This window comes from Rhinolophus sinicus, chromosome 14 (genome assembly GCF_057876585.1).
Source record: "Rhinolophus sinicus isolate RSI-liver-muscle chromosome 14, RSI-T2T, whole genome shotgun sequence".
In the NCBI taxonomy this organism is placed as follows: domain Eukaryota; kingdom Metazoa; phylum Chordata; class Mammalia; order Chiroptera; family Rhinolophidae; genus Rhinolophus; species Rhinolophus sinicus.
Genome location: NC_142514.1, coordinates 80278325 through 80294579, shown reverse-complemented (window position 1 = coordinate 80294579; position 16255 = coordinate 80278325).

Below are 16255 nucleotides of genomic sequence, written 5' to 3'. Positions count from 1 at the left end.
CGCCAGAGAGAATATAGTGGTATGACTCCCCCATCTATGGCTCCGTGGGTGTTCCTTTTTGGCCTCACCATATCCTGCGTTCTTGTATGGGGAGCGGGAGCAGAGACTCCACAGGCCTCCCAGCACGACAGTATGACTAGCTATTTTGCAAACTTATCTGCTAAAATTTCTGAGAATTAGAATTGTTGCTAGAATTGAGGAAAGTCTATTCCAGCACTTTTCATGCATTAATGTATATATCAATCACATGGGGATCTTGTTAAAAGTGAAGATTCTGGTTCAGTGGGTCTGGCTAGGTTGAGACCCAATATTCTGCATTTCCAGCAAGCTTCCCGGGGACACTGATGCTGCTGGTCCACAAACCACACGATGGGCAGCAAGGACATATAACATCCGAATAAGCTGAAATGGCTGGAGTGTCTGTTAGGGCTGTGACTGCTATTACGAACTGAAGGCTTGTGTTCCCCGCTCCCCAATTCTTATGTTGAGGTCCTAACTATCAGTGTGACTTTATTTGGAGATGGGGACTCTAAGGAAGTATTATATTAAGATTAAATGAGTCATCAGGGTGGGTTCCAGCTTCAATAGGATTAGTGTTCTTAAAGAACAAGACACTGGAGCACTGCTCACTCTCTCTCTCTCTCTCTCTCTCTCTCTCTCTCTCTCTCTCTCTTTCTTTCTCCCTCTCCATCTCCCTCTCCCTCTCTCTCTTCTTTCCATCCCTCCCCTCCTAATTCAATCCCAGAGAGAAGGCCATTTGAGGACATAGCAAGAAGGTGGCCATCTACAAGTTAGGAAGAGGGCTCTTGCCAGAAACCGAGAGCTGGCAACTTGATCTTGGACTTCCCGCCTCCAAAACTGTGAGGAAATGAATGCCTGTTGTTTAAGCCCCTCAGTGCATGGTATTCTGTATTGGCATTCCGAGCAGACTAATACAGACACTATGGTGCCCACCCCAGACATTCTGGCCCCATAGCATTTAGGAGTTCTGGAGAACAAAAAAGACTCCTGTGCCCCAGGACCTGACAAGCGACGAAGTCTAAGCCACACAGGCTGGCTGCCCCCCGCACTATACTTCACACTGCCATGTGGTCCGATTCACTCTTTCATTAAGTCAGTGAATCTCAACCCTGGCTGCACATTGGCATGATCTGGGAGCTTTAAAAAATACCCACGCTTGGATCCCACCCCTAAAGACTCTGATTTAATTAGTCTGGAGTGTGGCCTGGGCATCAGGATTGTAAAAAACATGTCCCCGAGTGATTCTAAGGTTGAGCACCACTGCTCCAAGTAAACATTTTAGGGACAGAAAGAGGTTATGGTCAGCCTCTACTCTGTGTTGGGGGAAACAGCACAGCTGTCTCTAGGAGAGTGTGGGTGTGTGAAGGGGTTGGAAACAGAACCCTTCACTCCGGAAGCAACATGAAGTGGTCTCATGAATTTCCTGTAAGAGTTCTGATCTGCTATGAAGATCCTGCCCCCTTTGTGATTAAATGTTAATGAACCTTTAAAGGCTGTGTTAAAGAACCCACCGGGCTGTGGAATGGGTCCTTTTACTTAGCTGAGAACTAAGGCCCTGTGAGGTAATTCCAAACCTTGATAAGTGAAGGATTTGTCAGTGTCAGCCTCCTGATCAACACAAATCTCACCTTCTACTTTCTTCCGTGTAAGCCCCAATTTCCCCCTAACATCACAGAGCTGGGTTTACTGTTTTGTTAGCCTTTTGAGGGATAAGGCTGCCTCTTCTACTCCTTGGAGCTCTCTCACTTCCCTCTCCTACTTCAAATCACCAGGGCCAGGTGGCCCTCAAAGAGAAATTATGAACTGAGATGCTAAAAGGAAAACAAAGGCAACAGGTGCGATCTCTTCCTTCATTTATGTGTTTAATGTGTATTTACGGTTCCCTACCCACGTTGGACCCCATGGCTCCGATTGCGTCACATTGAACTTCATTGGTTTCTGGAATGGGCTGAAGCGTTCTTAGCTGGACTACATTTGTATCCGTAACCTGAGGAACAAGAGAATTCCAACACCCTGGTGACTCCGTGTCCATCTACTTGTGGGTTTAACTGATCCCACCCAGCGAGCTCAGATGCACAATGCCTGGCTGTATTGTGCTCGAGGAAGCAGTGTATCCAAGTAGTAAGCGTGTCTATGAGCTGGATTCAAGATCCAATAGATGCAAACATCTCTAATTTAGAGGTGCTTTATCTCGTCGGTGAGAACAGGAAATTGAATATCCTGCACCTAGTATAGAACAAATATTTAACATATTGTACCGATATAATTACAGCAATCCTGTAAGAATAGGTATTATTATAATTTTATTTTATAGATGAGAGAACTGAGGTTTTGAGACATTAAGTAATTCCTTTGCCCAAGGTCTTGGCAGTATTAGAACTGGGATTTATGGTCCAGCCACTCCATTCTATTGCTTCTAGGAAAAGTCTAATCATCTCCGTTTTATGGGAGAAAAAGTTAGGCTCTAGTTAACCTGCAGGGGTTTTCTAATAGGAACAATTTACAGCTGGCTCAGCTGCCATTCTCCTTTCTCCCTGGCCTTTGGTTTGTGGGGGTTTTTTGTTTGTTTGTTTTCAAGACAGTCATGAGCCTCATCGTTGTTGGAAGGCATCTCACCACTTATGGGATCTGATAGGGCTTATGGGTTGGTTCCTGGAATTTCCAGTCATTGCTGGGCTTTAGAATAGAGTGCTTTGATTTTATTTCTTCAAAGACTTTTTCAGGAAGCAGTTAAGCAGACCTAAAATACATGTGAAATCGGAGGACTTAAGAAAACTCTATTTTTTTTTTCTTTCTCTCTCTCTCCCAGCAACAGAATATAAATGTGAGTCCTTTTCCTCCCACCTTCCTGAAACTTGCAGTATCCTATTATCAACCTCTGCTGCCGTCTTCACACTGATGCATATTAACACACGGATGGCTGGAGTTCTGCAGTAGCTCATCATCATCTCTATTTAAGAACATGATGAAAATGCAGTAATCTTCAAGTCACACTGCTCAGAATAGGTTAGAATCCATTATCAATATGGAGGCTTCTGCAACCCAGTAACGTCAAAAGATGATTGGCTTGGCTTAGCCAGTGGCTGGGATGGGCTGTTTACTGGCCTCTCTGACTGGTCTCCTCTGTATCATTGTTCCTACTAGCTCTGTGACAAAGTCAGTGAGGATTAGCTTGTGGTTTGGAGATAATAGTTCGGGATCAAGACAAATTGTGGCCTCGTTAGCAATATAAACTATTCAGCCAATGGGAGTAATTACTGGAGTTTGCCCAAGTGTAGGTGAAGTCGGTACCTTCCCTCTGAGAGATCACACTCGGGCTCAGATGTCTCAAAATACCTTGCCTTTTGTAAAAAAAAAATAATAATAATATAAACAGAGCCACTTTAAATGGAGTCAGAGCTGCTGTCCCAGAGGAACTGCCTTACACGTCTTATGCCTCAAACCTTTGGAATATTAAAACAAGGCAAAACAACATTTGGACTTGGCCTGAAGAAACATTGTGTCCCAAAGAACTGTTTGTAAGGACAAGAATACAGATATTATGACTACCAGACTGAGGACTACTGGACTGAAAATTAAAAACATTGTTTAGAATTAGCATCACTGTTAGTTTATCTGCACCAATAGAAATACCTTCCTTCTATTGAAGTAATTGTTTCCCTTCCTTTTCTCATAAACACTCATTGCCTTTGTCTTCTAAGCAGTACACTATTTGGTGTTCTGCCTGAATCTGTGCTTCCAGAAAAGCTATTCTTTTTAAATCTCAAATAAATGCTTGTTGCCTCTCACTTTGGCCTCTTATTTTTAAGTTAACACTTTTAATCTCATTTGGCCCATTTTGCCCCTTACCTGAGCTAAAATGATCCTGATTACTTATTCATACAATAGATCTCAGAAGTTCCGCTAAAGAATTTTAATTCTTCTCCAAAGTATAAAGATGGAAACATTATTGAGAGGCTCTGGAGATACTGTCAATGTTTCCTCTATTCGTACATGTTAGGTAATTAGATTAGGCATCATAACCTCAGACAGTATTATGTGTTGAACTGTGTCCCCCAAAAATATATATTGAAGTCCTTATACCCAGTACCCATGACTGTGACCTTATTTGGGAATAGGGTCTTTGCAGATGCAGTCAAGTTAAGATGAAATCATACTAGAGTAAGATGGGTCCTAATCTAATATGACAGGTGTCCTGTAAGAAAAGGAGAAGAGACACACAGAGAGAACACCATGCGATGACAGAGACAGAGACTGGATGTGTCTGGGTATGTCTACAAACTGAAGAATGCCAAGGATTCCTGGCAACACCAGAAAGTAAGGGAAAGGCCTGGAACAGATTCCCTCCTAGCGCCTTCAGAGAGAGCAGGGCCTGCCAACAGTTTGATTTCAAACTTCTAGCTTCTAGAATGGTGAGAGAATAAATTTCTGTTGTGTGAAGCCACCAGAATGTAGCAATTTGTTGAGGCAATCCTAGGAATCCAACACAGACAGGAAGGAGAAGCTGGCCCTAATGTTGGAATACTGAGTTTCTATTGAACTAGAAAGCAAGGCACCATCTTCTTTGATGGCTGTAGGTCAGATGCAGAAGCCACCAACAGCTTGATGTGGGTACCTTTTCAGGTCTGGGGTTTGTTCCACCCAGGAGAAGCTCCTGCCAGCCAACCAGAGTTCTGCTAAGGTTTTGGGGCGTCACCTTTAGGAGGAGCCTGAGATCACCGTGCAGAGCTGCACAGTTTACAAAGGACCAGGATGCCTGAAGAAAGAGGAGATGGCCCAACTTTGTCTATTGAACAGCGGCACCCAGCGCCATTTCTCTAACAAGGGACAGAACAGGTCAACTCTTCCTTCTGCGAAATCTAGTTCATTGACCCAGGAACACTGCCTGTTCCTGGCCTATTAGATCTTACACCACTCTCCTTAGGGTTAATTTACATTCTTTATTCTGATTTTTCTGCCTCAAACATTGCCTACCTCTGTGTTTATGGCTTGCCAGGAAAATAGTTCAGGGAGCCAGTTTGGTTACCTTTTGTCTACTAATTCTATTAGGTGCCCAATATATGTCAGTTAAGAGATTTTTATTTTTCATCCAGAAATGAATTGAATGCTGTAGTTCATTATCCAGAATTCCCCTTAGGACTGAGGCATTTATTCTTTCAGCTGTTGGGAATGTTGGCTGATGAGAGCTCACCAGTGCGGTCTCCCCAGGGATTGCCTTCGCCTGAAGCAAGTGCATTGCCCAGAGTTATATAATGAGTGGTCAGTGCAGGAGCACAAAGACCTCCAGTCGTGTGTCTCTGAAGGATCATTCCAGCTCCAGGGCTCCCCATCGGATTGGCCGAGGCCATTGCTGCAGCTCTGTGGAAGTTTGATTTCTCCTGCCCAATGCTGCTTCCCTCACCTTCGTACAGGTCTTGTTCCTGAGAGCACTCCCTTCTACACATAAATCTCAGAGACTGTCTTCCAGGGAACCTGATTTATGACATCCTTCAACTTCATGATATGTGGGGGAGAAATATATTAACCACAGTTAATAGATATACGCGTAGTATCTGAAATGCGTATAGAGCTACATGCAGTTAAGTGACATGCCACCATGTCCCTGCATTGTTTCTGTCCCCAGCTGGATCTTTAATGTTCTATTCTTCCCCAGGGGCTCACGAGTTCTGAGCACGTGCAGCTGCTCAGTAAACATTCATTGAATATAATAATGATGAGTGTTCCTGGAATTCAGCTTCATCTTGGAATGAGCTAAATAGATCTTTCAAAGTTGTCTTCTTTGTAATAGAGAGGAGGGTCTTTGGAGGGTGTATTACTTTCCTAGGGCTGCCATAATAAGTACCATAAACTGAGAAACTTGACAGAAATTTATGTCTCACAATTCTGGAGGCCAGAAGTGTGAAACCAAGGTATCAGCAGGCCCACGCTCCCTCTGAAGGCTCTAGGAAAGGATCTGTTCCCAGCTTCTCCCTAAGTTCCTGGTGCTTTGCTGGCCATCTTTGGCATTCTTTCCCTTATAGACACATCACCCTCATCTCTGCTTCATGTTCACATGGTGGTCTCCACATGTGTGTGTCTCTATGTCCAAATTTCCCCTTTATATAAGGACACTAGACATTGGATTAAGGATCTATCCTACTCTAATATGACTTCATCTAAACAAATTGTATCTTCAAGGACCCTACTTCCAAATAAGGCAATCTGAAGTACTGGGCATTAGGATTTCAACATATACATTTTGGCAGCTCACAGTTCAACTCGTTATAGGGTTCTTCTATAACCATTTTCTGTGGAGATTCTATTTTTTGTTTCTAGAATCCTGAATTTCCCACCAGGCCCTGTGGTAGAAATGCAGGCGTTGCAGAGAGAATACTGCAAAGCCTGACATGGAACAGCTGGGTCTGAGTCACAAGTATTCAGGTTCTAGTTATCAGAGGAGTGAGAATATTATAAAAAGCCTCACCTTAGCTGCAGAAGCCTGTCTGGATTGGGAACAAGTTCCATGCATTTGGTTGGTGGATGAAAACACATAAAAGATGTCTAAAGAGTCAAATTTGTAACAAACAGAGTGTGAAATGGTGGTTACCAGGGAGTGGGGGTGGGGAGAATAAAATTGGTGTTTCAAGGTGCAAACTTGCAATGAGGAGAGAATAAGCCACAGAGACCCTGTGGCCCAGGCCCCACCCAGGTCCCCAGAGCATCTAATGTGCAGGCCAGATGGAGAACCAGCTCTGGGTGCGATTCTCCCATGGAGGACCTCTGTGTTATAGGTAGTTCCTACCTGTCCCATTGACTGCAATTCCACTTGATGTTATTTTAGAAAACTAGGTAATTTTCCATTTCAAAAATTTTAATAAAGGTTTTTTTGCTTGGTTTTTTTTTTTCTTAGCAAACAGTTTTATCTCACAGTTACTCAAGAACAGAAGGCGAAGGAGAGTGACCTCTGTAAAAGGTTATTTACTACCAGGGTAATATTTAAAAATATGTAACAGACAGGGGCACTGACCAATCACACCATTGGCAGAGGTAAACAATCGGCCAGGGCCTCATGGGCTGAATAGTAGTCCTGGTAATTCCTCCCTGACCTCTATTTAACCAGAAAACCAAAAGGAGCCATGGAGGGAAAAGAAAGAAAAATCATCATTCTTATTGCTCTTGGCTTGTTTGGAGTAATAGGAGGACTGAGGCCCCCAAGAGACAACACCAGCTGTCCTAGCAACTGTTCTGCCCCCTCAGCAGATAGGGGACATCAGGTATAAACGCAGAACTTTGATACGGAAACAGCATGGGAGCTGCTCCACCTTGAATGAATTTGCTCAAGGTTTTGTCTCCAAGGATTATGAATATTTGTATCCCTCTGATGCTTTTGTGTATTTGTTGCTGCTGGAAATCATGTCCAAGGCTCACCTTTGCCCCCTAACAGAACCCAGAGAAGATTCACTCTGTTCGCTTGACATACAAATAGGCGTGACACACAAATAGGAGGTTCAGAGTCCAGGTCTTTTCGTTTTTCTTAACCTGGAAGCCAAAGGACAGACTTGCACAGGCTTATCCTCCATTACTGGTCAATTGCTTTGACCTTTTGACTTTGCATCTGGCTAAGAATTCCATTACTCCACCAGCAGCTATAGGACTGCCCCACTGAGCAAATGTTGACTTAACCTTTTAGGTCTCCTGACACTGGTATTATGAAATTCATTCCATCAAAGACGAAGTTGTTAAAAGAGGGAGACCTTTGTTTTTATTTATTGTTTATTGTTCAAAGGGTATTTATAGGACGTTGCAATATTACCCTTCCACATGAACCAATTAATATATTGCCAATTTCACAAGCTAGAAGTGGGTTAAGAGAGAAGTTTTTAGAAAAAAGGCCTTAATACCCTATTTCTGTTTTTCTTTTTTTTAATTAAAGTTTATTGGGGTGACAATTGTTATTAAAGTTACATAGGTTTCAGGCATACAATTCTGTACTACATCATTTATATATAACATTGTGTGTCTACCACCCAGAGTCAGTTCTCCTTCCATCACCATATATTTGATGCCCTTTATCCTCATCTCCCACCCCCTTTCTCCCTTATTGTCAGTGTCGATGTGTTTTTGTTTTTCATTTGTTTGTCTTGTTCTTTTATTGTTTTCAGTTTATATACCTCATATCAGTGAAATTATATGGTTCTCTACTTTTTCTGTCTGACTTGTTTCGCTTAGCATTATAATCTCAAGATCCATCCGTGTTGTCACAAATGGTCCCATTTCATCTTTTCTTATGGCGGAAGAGTATTCCATTGTGTATATATACCACAACTTCTTTATCCATTCATCCATCAAAGGACATTTTAGCTGTTTCCATGTCTTGGCACCTACTTCTGTTTTTCAATGTCCTGTTACATGTTTAAGAAGATCTTTTACTGTCAATTAATTGTGCTACAAAAATTATTTACATTAAATAACAGGACAAAAAATTAATTTGGTCAGCATAGTGTTTTTTCTTGCATGATTTCAAATGACTTTTAAAATGAGTCACATATATTCACATACCTGTTTTCATCATTCTTTTTCTTTCTAGTCTTTTTTAAATGTTTTGATAAAAATAAAAACACACTTCCAACATTAAATATCCTTAAAACTTTAAAGTCCAAAAAAAAATGTTAACACAATAAACAAAGATAATATTCAGTCCAAATAAAAACGTCCTACTTTTTAAAAACTAAAATGGTTTACCTTGTGATCTGCACAACTGGTTTACTGCATTTTTCAGTATTTCTGCTACTTGAATGTATCTGCTGACTAAAGTTAATTCCGTTAAATGTTATTATCCCAAAGTTTTCCTGTTGTAGTTTTTAATTTGGTTTAATTTGGAAAAAGAACATTCACTGAAGAGAGAATGAAAATAAAAGAACATATTTTAGTAAAAGTTGTATACATGCTACTCTATTTTATAATAAATGTTTCAGCAAATTCCTAGATACTTATAATTTTTTCAATATTGCTTGTTAATGAGTTTATGCAAAGCAATAATACTTTGGTAAATAATTCATTATTCATTTGAAATTTTTTTGTTCTTTCTGAGTGTTTATCATAATGAATTTTTAAAAGAGCTATTGTATTAAGGTCAAATTCAACCGAAGAATAGTTTTGCTTGTTTTGAGTTGAGCATATTGCAATATTGCCATGATATTCACTTGATGAGGATTTGCTTTCTGGTTATTTTTTAAATTACAAAGTAATATTTGCTCATGTTTTTTAGAAGGTTCAAACAGCTCCCCAATCACTCTCTTTTATTAAAGTTTAAAAAAATTTTGTAGTATAAACCATACAGAAAAATGCACAAATCATAAGTGTACAACCCAGTGAATTTTAATGAAGGGAAAACCCCAGTGAACTACTATGATCAAGGTAAAAAACATTACCAAGACCCAAAAAGCTCCCTTTTGACCCCCTGCCAATCACTAGCCCCTTTTTTTCTCTCCAAACACAACCCCATCCTGACTTCTAACACTATAGATTAGTTTTTTCCATTTTTTATTTATAGTTTTTTGTGTCTGACTTCACTCACCATGTGTTTGAAATGCATTTGTATCATTGTGTGCAGTTACTTCCTCCCATTATCATTGCTTTAATTTCACTGTGTAACTATGCCCACAAATAAGCTATCTATTCAATTATTGATAGATTGGTTGTTTCTAGTTAGGGGCTTGGGATGGTTAATTTTAACGTGTCAACTCGACTGGGCCATGGGCTGCCCAGATATTTGGTCAAACATTCTAGGTGTTTCTGTGAGGATGTTTTTGGATGAGGTTAAGATTTAAATAAGTAGACTGAGTAAAGTAGATTGCCCTCCTAGTGTGTATCAACCTTGTCTAAGGCCTGAATAGAACAAAGAGGGCTGATTTTCCCCTGAGTAACAGATACTTCCTCCTACTTGACTGCTTTCCAACTGGAATATCAGCTTTTTCCTGCCTTTAGACCCAAATTGAGACATCAGCCCTTCCTGGATCTCAAGTCCGTTGGCTTTTGGACTGGAACTACGTCATTGGGTCTCTAGCTTACCAATGCACCCAGCAGATATTAGAAATTGCCGGCCTCCATAACTGCATGAGCCACTTCCTTATAATCTCTCTCTCTCTTTCTCGCTCTCTCTCCATATATATATATATATGTGTACACACACATATATGTAAAACAGAGGGTGCCAAAAAAATGTACACACATTTTAAGAAAGGAAAAAACTGTATTAAAATTGTAATACTCAATATATGCCAATAACAAAAGATGAATACAAGTCACATTTGATTTCTGCAATTACAAGAGGTGCTCAAAGTGTTACCATTATTGTCCAGACACTTCTAATTACAGCAAATTACTGCTTGAGCAATGTTGACCAAAGTGTCCACTTGTATACATTTTTTGGCACCCCCAGTATGTGTGTGTGCGTGTGTGTGTGTGTGTGTGTGTATATATATATATATATATATATATATATGTACATATATGCACATTATTCGTTCTGTTTCTCTGGAGAACCCTAACTAATATAGGGCTTTTACTAGTATTATCACTGTGGATATTTTTGAATATATTTTGGGGGGTACATGTGTATACCTTTCCTTAATCATATATCCAGAAGGGAAATTGCTAGGTTAAAAGGTAAACATATGTCCAACTTTAGTAGATTCTGGCCAACAGTTTTCCAGAATGATTACGCTAGCTTGCCACCATCTTTACCTGTCCACTCACCTGGTAGTAATGTTCCCCCCACTCCATACACCAGCCAACTTGGTGTTGGTCATAATGTTGTCAGTCCAAATTTTATCAGTCCCCTAAATGTGTGAGTGAGAAAGCCTTTGGAATAACCCCAGACCCAGCCTCACAGTATACCTCACAGTATACCTCGAGCCAGAATCACCTCCTTGAGCCACTCCAAATTCCTTCACCACAGAAACCATGAGAGATAATGAGTGTCGTTGTTTAACCCATTAAGTTCTGGGGTGATCTGTTATTATTATACAGCACTAAAATAACTGGAACAATAACTTACTGCAAGACAAGTGGTATGATTGGACCCGCAGAAAAATGAATACAGTTCAATGTCATTAAATTTGCTTCACTCGAAGAAAAGTATTCTAAACATCAAAATCAAATCATTGCACTCTTCTTACTCTCTACAACTTCTCAAAATTATACCATATTTAAGTTTGCCTTGATTGTCTAGACTCCAAATTATTCTCCCTCGGTATTTTCAAAATGTTACTCCATTGTCTTCTAGCTTTCAGTGTTGCGGGAGGAGGTCTGTTGTAAATATTAAACTTGTTCTCAGAGGCAATCTATTTTTTTTCCCTCTGGAAAATGCTGGGATTTTTTCTTTAACCCTAGTGTTTTAAAATTTCTACAGCTGAACCTAAATATAGCTGAGTGTCATTTTTGTTCAAATGCTTAGCATTTGTTGAGCTTTTTCAGTTTAAAGAGCTGGGTCTTTTTTTCAGATCAAATCACTTTTCTTTATTATGACTTTAAATACATCCTCTCTTCCATTGTTTTTATAACTGTATTTAGGTAAGCACTGAGTGTTTTTTTAAAAATCTATTTTCACTTTTTTAAGACAATTTTTCTCTTCAATTATCCATTTCATTTTTTTAAAAAATCTGCCCTCCTAGGAGATGTTCTTTATTTTATCGACTGTGTCCCTAATTTGGTCTTCAAGTACTTCCATTCCACTATTTAGCTCCTTCATTGAATTTAAATCTTTTTTTTGATACTTATTTCAAATTTCCAATAATTCTTTCTTGTTTCCAATTGATTTCCTTTGCCCCCATAGCAGCTAGTACTTGTTTTAAGGATGCAATAACCTCTAAAGTCTCTGTGAGGATAATTAGACATTTTATATTATCTTTCATTATTTTTTCTGTTTCCTCAAAGGCCACTCTGTGTTCATCAAAGCCTGTATGTTGCCTCTTATTGATTTTCCCCAAATGCCTGGTGATTTTTGTTGACTATTTATATGCATGAAGAAATATATTGATTAATAGAGGTCGATTGAGTGGATTTCTCTAATAAGAGTGTTTACTCATAAGGCCATTTTCTGAATGGAAAGCTGATTACAGCTCTGTGTAGGTGGATGGATTTGCTACAGACAAGCTTCCATTTAGCCAGCAAGTTCAGGGCCATCACAATTGCTCAAGGGGGAAGGGCTTTATCTGGGGGTGGAATTTCACTTTTAGTGGAGCTGGGATTTATATTTATTATGTACGGAGGCTCTAATGCCCTTCAAGGTTAGCAATACTTTTGCTTCCACCCAAGCCCCCATTTTCTTCTCAGGAGGATCTTCTACTCTCTTCAGAATGCAGTTATTGATGTCTCAGCTGAAGGTAAACAGCTGCTCTATATGTGGAATGTAGAGGGATGGTCTAAGTGTCCCAGCTGCTCTGTGGTTTGTCCGTTCAGTGATTAACTCCCCTGATCACTGCCCCAGGCTCCAAGCTTGGATTCTCTCTTGGCACGGGTCATAGCTGAAGCCTTCTCACCTGCATGCTTTGGCTTGTGTATTATTCTGCTTTGGTACCTCAATATGGCCCCATCTGCTTTCTGATTCCTAGAAATGTATCCATCCAAGTCATCCAAATTTCTGCTTTTTGTTTTCAGCATTCTAATAGACTTATTTGTCTTTCATATATCTTTATTGACATTTCAATAGGATTTCGGGAGACAGCATAGGCAAATACACCTACTTTGTCTGCCTTCTTGAAGTGGGATTATACTTATAGCCCTAAAAATATTTTATTCAATCAATAAAGCATTTCAATATTTCCCTAAAACAGATAGAATATAATTATGTTAATTTTTCTAATAAAAAAAATGGCAGGTCCAAAAAGTCAGAATTATCTTGTCCACTATCACCTTCTTAACGATTAGAGTAGCCTGGTTATTAAACACTTGGTCTTTGAGTCAGACACCCTAGGGTAGACTCTCTGTTACCCCACTCACTAATGAGGTGACAATGTGCAATTGCTTAAACTCTCTGGGCCTCGTTTTCTTGTCTGTAAGTTGAGTATAATAATACCTTCTATGCTAGGGGTTGTGAAGATTCTAGTGTTTAGCATAGCCTGGCATGTAGTGCTCTATTAATGGGAGCCAGGAGCAGCAGCAGCTGTAAGTAGTGGCACTACCACCCCCATCATGAGACAGTCTTCCTGTTATTCTGTCTTCTCCTAGGTATCGTTGCTCTAATTAGTCAGAGTTAGGAGACCTTTATGGGTTTGAGTTTTGTTTGGATGACCTTCAATCCTGCCTCTGGTTTAATTTCCAGATTGCAGGGAGCATTGTGAAGAAAACGGAGTACAAATTAAAACAGATGATGGAACAGCATGACCATCAAAATAATACCTCATGTTTTTATAGCAAAGATTTTCCAGCACTTATCTCATTCCTTCTTTTAAAACATTATGATATATGTAGTTGAAATATTTATTGGGCATTTACTAATATGGTTTTGTTTGTTTGTTTTTTAGTGAGTTAACTTTCTGGACACCTATTGTTGGGGAGAGTAATAGTTCTCCCCACTAACACAGACTTTTCAAATAACCCATTGAAATCCAATGTATTTCTTCTGATTTGGGGCCTTTGTTCTAAATAATAGACATATTTAGTTTTAGTAACTAAGACAGATGTGCTTTGATAAGCATAAAGTAAAAAGCACTGTCTTACTCTAAGTAACTGTCTTTAAACTTTCTGAACTGTTTGGTTTTTTTTAATAGAGCAGTCCTACACAGAACTCCAATATGTACAACAGACAAAAGTGGAGGAGGGCTTGGGGTCCTGAAATTGCCTCTCAGGCAATTCCTTCGCTTTTAGCAGCTACGAGCGTGGTGGCTGCAGGAGCACGTCTTCATATCTCTAGGGGACAGAGAACAGAGTTTGAAAACGATTGATCTGACTTTCTCCAAGCTTGAGTTTTCCAAGTTCTGTGAAAAAGCAATCATTTTCAGTGTCTTCTTTAGGCACTCAATCAATACCCACCAGTTTTAATCCTCCTAATAGCCATCCCGGGAAGACATTTACCATCCCATTGTGATAGTAAGGAAACCAAAGTTCAAAGAGGTGAGTAACATGTTACATCACACAGTTAATAAACAAAACATTTAGATTTTTACTCACATTGGCTCCAAATCTATGTCTTTTTCCTGCTTCAAAATGAATGACAAAATCTCTAAGCTCTTTTCTGTCAATAAAATTTTATAACTTCACAGTACTTTAAAAGAGGAAAGTACAAAATTGATCAAAACCATAGTCCCTGAGCCAAAACCCAGGTAGAGGAAGAACTTACTCCAAGTACAAATAAAACAGAAAATTGGAGCGGAGACAGAGAGATCAATTTTAACTAGTTAGTTGGGTTTCTCCCGTGATTGGCTATTTCTAAGTTATTATAGCAAGAAATGTCATTTTAGATGTTTCCCTCCCAAGTGTGTTGTTTGGCTTCCTCTTTTTCAACAGGAACTCTTTTTCCTTACTTTCCTGCTCATGGCCATTGGATCCTGTTTAGTTTAGTTTATGGTTGGTGACCTACTTTCAGACCTGCTCTGTCAGTTACTGAATTTTGTGGGCTGTCAGAGGTGCAAGGCACTGCAGTAAGTGACCAGAGGCATAATTCCTGCCCCTAAGGCTCATATCTCAGGTCAGAATGAGATATGTGTACAAGATAGCAGGGCACACCCACAACACAGAAGCACAGATATTATTATAGGAATGCAGAGATGAGAGAGGTCTCTGTGCTGTGGTTCGGTCGAGAAAGGCTTTGTAGAGGAAGAGGTGCTTGAACTGAGCCTCTGGGACAGGGAGGGCTTTGAGTAAAAGGAGAAGACAGGTGAGGATAATCCAGGTAGGAAAACAGGCAACCAACAGGTCCACCTGGCTGGAGAAGAGGGCTTGTGTCAGTCAGCACCCTTTCCTACTGGTACTTTCTGCTGATACCATCTCAGCAGAAACAGAAGGTAGCCCCAGTGACAGCAGCTCACTCCATAGGAGCTGGTCTTTAGTCTTTGGGGAATCAACAAATAGTGTCTCACAAAAAGAGAAGAAAGACCACTTCTACAGGGATGTCCCTTGTGTCTGTACCTTGAAACAGGAATTGCGTGGGTCAAAATCCTCCTGAAACAAAACTCTGGGGTTGTATTCGTTTCCCAGGGATGCCATTAAAATGTATCACAAACTAGGTGGATTAAAACAACAGAAATTTTATTTTCTCACAGTTCTGGAGACCAGAAGTCTAAAATCCAGGTGGTGGCATGGCCACACTCCCTCTGAAACCTTCAGGGGAGAATCCTGCATCCGTCTTCCAGCCTCTGGTGGCTCATCGACAGTCCTCGGCCTTCCTTCACTTGCAGCTACAACACTTTTTAATCAATGCCTCCGTTGTCACATGGTCATGTTCTCCCTGTGCATTTCTCTCTTCTTCTTTTAAGGACAGCAATCATAGTGGGCTAAAGGCCCATCCTACCCCGTATGATCTCACCATAACTAATTACATCTACAACTACCCTATTTCCAAATAAGGTCATATTCTCAGGTACAGGGGATTAGGTATTCAACATGGGCGGGACACAAGTCAACCCATAGCAGTGAGAACAGCCCAATTTTAGAACTCTAGGAGGAGGGTTTTGGCTGAAGAGGAGGGGTGAGATGTAGAGGACTTGTTAGCGTCTGTCTTAGAGATGGGTCCTCTGGAGGCCTCCCTTGGCCTGCTGTTTGGCTCCTTGAAGACAGTACTATTCAAAAGAATGCTTTCCTGACAAATCTCTGTGAATAGTATTCAGTCATGAGAAAAGAAAATTCTGCCACTTGCAAGAACGTGAATGAAACTCAAAGGCATTATGCTAAGTGTGATCAGTCAGACAGAGAAAGACAAATACCGTATGATATCACTTATATGTGGAATCTAAAAAAGCCAAACTAGTAAAAACAGAGAGTAGAATGGTATTTTCTAGGGGCTGAGGCAGGGGAGGGGGGAGGAACATGGGAGAAAGGAAGAAATGTTGTTTAAGGGTACAGGCTTGCAACTAGTAGATAAATACGTTCTGGAGATGTAATGCACAGCTCGGGTCCACTTATGTACAGATTTTTTTTAAAAAAATAAATACCTACAGTACTATAAATGTATCTTCTCTTCCTTATGATTTTCTTAATAATATTTCCATTTCTTTAGCTTATTTTTGTAAGAACACATATATAATACAGATAACAC